Source organism: Apostichopus japonicus, chromosome 7 (genome assembly GCF_037975245.1).
Source record: "Apostichopus japonicus isolate 1M-3 chromosome 7, ASM3797524v1, whole genome shotgun sequence".
Lineage (NCBI taxonomy): Eukaryota > Metazoa > Echinodermata > Holothuroidea > Aspidochirotida > Stichopodidae > Apostichopus > Apostichopus japonicus.
In genome coordinates this window covers 15,330,438-15,335,600 of record NC_092567.1, presented here as the reverse complement: position 1 = coordinate 15,335,600, position 5,163 = coordinate 15,330,438, and positions in this window count along the sequence as shown.

Below are 5,163 nucleotides of genomic sequence, written 5' to 3'. Positions count from 1 at the left end.
TCAATTTGTAGTATCGTAGCTCAACCAGGAAGAATGTGATCCCTTGTAGGGGAACACAATTAAATCACCTTGCCACCTTGGTGGAGTGTAAGTTATCAATATTGGACAGAAATTAGATTTTGAAATTTTTGCAATTTGTCTACTTGCTGGGATTTTCTTACTTTGTTCTTTCCCCCCTTTCATTTACTTGTTCCTCCTCCTTCCCCCCTCCCCCCTCCCTCTTTTTGCAATATGACTTGCCTTTCATGATATTGTTTGTGTACTTGTTTACACTTTTGATATATATAAGGTGCTTAAAGCTCATTTTGTTTGTACAGGGCTATGGATTGTGTTTGAGAAATCCAAAATCGGATTACTTTCAAAAGTATTAGTACTGAGTAACATGAGCAGCTACCAAAACAATGTGTGTAATAATTAGTCATATACCTTAATTTTACATATTTTTTATTTCTCTTTTTTAAATCACTGGGAATTTTGTAAACCAGTCTAATTTCTATGATTGTTTTATCATTTTCTTGTGATCCATTCCTTAATTTAATACATTAATGTAAAGAAATATGTTTACTGCTGATGTCCTTCTGCCAAATTGTAGAAAGGGGGGGGGGTGGGGGGAGGGAAAGGGTGTAAGAAAATCGAGCAAATTTTGACAACTTTTGATGCTGGGCAAATTTTTGCTTTTCTTCTGCCTCCAGAGGAGGAAAGAAATTGATCATTAAAAGGGTCCTTGTGACCTAATGTTGATATTCAACAACAAAAAATGAGGGAGAGAATGTTGCCTCTGGTTAAAGGATATATCACAACTCATTCTCAAATCATTGTTTGAAATATTGATCATTTGTATACATTCATTATGCAATTGTTAAACTTTGATAGTAATTTAATTCTTCCAAGCACTGGGCAAAGATTTTATTTTATCATTTGTAAAAGGATGATTTAATTGGCTTATGGCAGTTCTGTGATGACCACAGAATGCAGTATTAGCATAGTATTTTAAGGGGTATATATATATATGACAAACGCCTACAGTGGAATTACGACCTTCCTTACCGGTTTCGAACCTCTGGACATACAGCGTCCATAGCCTAGTGGTTAGGGTGTCCGCGTACAGAGCGGAAGGCCCGTGGTTCAAATCCCGGTGGAGGCTGAAAGTTTTTTCACTGTTCTTGATTTTCCAACTCATTACGATGTTCATTTATATATATTCATTTGCCTTTTTCGTTTACCTCCATTGCATTAACATAAAGTCTGTTCAAAGTATCTCTTTCGAGATCCGGCTTTAGGAATCACAAATGATTTCGAGTTGGTTAGAATCATGTTTGATCTCTGGAGTAGGGCAAATATGTCACCAAAACAGAACTAGTATTGTTCATACAGGTGACAAACGCCTACAGTGGAATTACGACCTTCCTTACCGGTTTCGAACCTCTGAACATACAATCAGCGTCCATAGCCTAGTGGTTAGGGTGTCCGCGTACAGAGCGGAAGGCCCGTGGTTCAAATCCCGGTGGAGGCTGAAAGTTTTTTCACTGTTCTTGATTTTCCAACTCATTACGATTTTCATTTATATATATATATATATATATATATATATATATATATATATATATATATATATATATATATATATGTATATATATATATATATATTTATACATATATATTTATACATATATATTTATATACTCTTTAACACAAAAAGAACCCAACGTGTATTAGCAAAGTATCAATGTAATAGATGGGAGCAGGGTCCTTGCCAGCAGCTAGCTGAGCAGCAGGCTTGTCGGGATTCCCCTAGCATAGGCGTTGGAGGCAGGGGGGCTGCAGCCCTCCCCCAACCAATTTTTTTGTGAAAATTTGGGCAATATGCTGAGAAGTTTTTCGGGCAGCTACTGAAAGAAATATAAATTGCAATAATGTAGCTAAAGGAAATCGATAGTTAAAAAATTCTCCTTGGTGATTTGAATTGCACCAGTCGGTAATTCACCATGTGTTTTTCATTGGTTGAAACTTTTACTATTATGATCATCATTATTGCAATGAATTCCCTAAAAATTATAACCGATATGGAAGGGTAATAACACGGCAAATGATTGTATGTAATTGACATGCGATGTAATAACCGATGCATGCCTATATGATATGTACATGTCGAACGCGCGCGGAGCGGACGAAAAATTTTGGTTATATTTTTCAGGCAAGTCGTTACAGCCCCTCCCCCCCAAATCAAATTGGGCTCCTAGACCCTATGCCCCCTAGTGGTTACAAAGTGTGGGGACAGCTAACCTCTATATTTCAAATACAACAGGCTAAATGCAGAATAAGACTGGCTGTTAGATTTAGTATGCAGCTATGTTAGCTCGGCCTAAACATTTAATAAGTAAATACGCAACGTGAGAAAATTTGGCAAAGTGCGCTTAAAATTAACTCACTGTTATTGTTAAGCAATTATACTTATTATAATTTATAATCAATACTTGTATCATTATACTTTCATATATATATATATATATTTATACTTTTACTATAGGGATATCAATAGGCAACTGAGAAATCTCAGCAAAGTATGCTTAAACTTAACACACATTTGTTAAACAATTATATTTAAAGGGGGTATCAATTTACACTTAACTGTGGGATATCCAGTTACAATTAACTAGGGAGCATCATGTACCACTAGACATGCACATTTATCACATTGTGCACATCACATTGTGCACATTAAAACATTGTGCACATTTATGAAATAAGAGATGGGCTTATCTGGCAGGCAGGTCTGTAACGTCCAGCAACACTGTGTTCTTGTTAATTCGTTGGCTGTTTGTTGTGTGGTAGCTGGCTAGGAACCTCTTGACCATGTGAATAACTAATACAGTCAAAAGAGACGTCCTTCTCAAGGAAAGTTGGTGAAGTCCAGGTACAACGAAGATAATTCATTACTTAAACAGTGAGTAAATGTACACATCTCTCGGGTCCATCAATTCCATTTAAAAGTGAATGCGTACAATGAATGAGATGCAAACAAATAATTCCTTTAGGAAAAGTTAAAGATACATTTTTTTATAAGATAAGGTTGACAACTGATTTAACGACTACTAATATCTCCACAGTAGACTGACTATATTATCACAAGAATGACCTAATTCTACTAATGCCCTTTTTGACTGGCTCACAGCAAAACTGCATCTCTTCCTAAGATTCCTGGAATGGAGCACCTAAACCACAGGGTATAAACATGTGACCCAACTTAACCCCCTCTCATTGGCCTACACACACACACTAGCTACCATGAGCAGCACTAAGAACCAATCAGAGTTAACCACACAAGACTACATACTAATATTTAATCTGTAAAATTAAGTGGGCCTGACGTTTTGATCCTAGCAGGATCTTCCTCATAGGCTGAATGACAAGTAACAGTAACAGCAGATACAGAGTGTGTTCACCCTGCTCATTAACCTGTCTGTGTTCTGTGCTTGTATTTGTCCCTTTTATTACTGTTACTTGTCATTCAGCCTCCGAAGAAGATCCTGCTAGGATCGAAACGTCAGGCCCTCTTACTTTAACACGTTCTCTTACACAGGCAATTTAGTGGATAAGCAGTTTGCTAACAGTTTTGTTTTATTTGACTAATATGTAACTTAGACAAAGCATCCTCTTTCAAAGAAAAAGAGTGGAATTAGTGAAGACGTATACTGCAGCCAGCAACTTTCGCAGTACAGTTGCCAAAGTCTAACCACTGCTTATAAAAGGGGAAAATAAACACAACAGGTGGAACTGGAGAGGAAGAAGCTTAATTAAATCTATTTTTATCAGCAACTTATCAATGCAAGACAATACTTTGAAGTTGTTTACAGTTTTCTCTCCTTGATCATGCTGTACTTTTCAAATTCTTTTTTTGTCCAAAACTCTTAAAGGTGATACAAACTTAAGCCAAACCTTTCATCTTCTCTTCTGTATATGAAAGAAATCGTTGTGAAGAATGACTGGCCAAAAGAGCTATAAAGAAAAATGCTGTTCTGTTTTGGGAGATATGCTACATTTGAAAAGTCATATCTAGGAGCTGTTATGACAATTCTGTAAATATGTGATGTCATAGTGCTAATAGGGACCTGAAAAGCATTACTTTTCACTTTTATTTGATGCATTGCAATTAAATATCTTCTTTCATCATATATAGATACATATATATATATATATATGTATCTACTCTATTGCTTAAATAAAAACATCAATTCGTATATCTTAAGTTGTCATATATTTTTGGGAAAATTCTCTCAGTAGTTGAAGAGTTGAAATAAGGATATATATTGCAATCCAAACTCTTCTCAGTAAGGCCCATCGACGCGGGCTAGGCCCGAGAATTGTATGTTAGGCGAGCGGAAACTTGAAGCTGGTCCTATTCTCCATGTCTGCCATGACAGGTATTACTCACTGCCAATGGAATAAAGTGACAACCCTTCAAGTTTGGAAGGTCAGGTGCTTTTATAAGAGAGGTAGACTCGCTTTGGTAACTAAGTGGACAATATTCAAAATTTGTCAGATCTTAAATTGTTCAGAAATGGATAGATATTTTTCTGTAAAAAAAAAATAAAAAAATTTAAGAATAGTTGTGATGCCATTATTGCACCCTGGCTACAAAACCTTATTGCCGAGCTATATTTGTCAAAATTTGGATTTGATACAATTTATTGCAAAGAATCAGAAATTCAAACCAGAAAGCCAAGAGGCTTTATGATTGCTTCCTGGATTTATATACCAAAACTGAATGTAAACTGTGCAATACAAGGGTCCTGTACTTCGTAAGGTGGATCCACATTCCAAGTTCAAACTATACCTAATGAGCACTATTATAAACAGGTTGTCAGAGTTTTACTTCTGGTGACCTCAAATGACCTTTAACCTTTATAAAAAAGAGGGTCCTTGCACTTTCAACTGCGGATCCACACACTGTGTTTTCTTAAAATGCTTGTGGAACTTATCAAATGATTTGTGGTTCACTGTGGTGGAACTATAAAACTTGCATGTGGATGGTGTAACATTGGTCACCACCCCCCCCCCCCAAACATTCATAGGGTCACATATTTCTCAAAAGTTAGCACTCTGAAACAGCCAAAATATAAGATAAACATGTCTATAGTTCAAACCTCTGAGGCAGTATTTTGT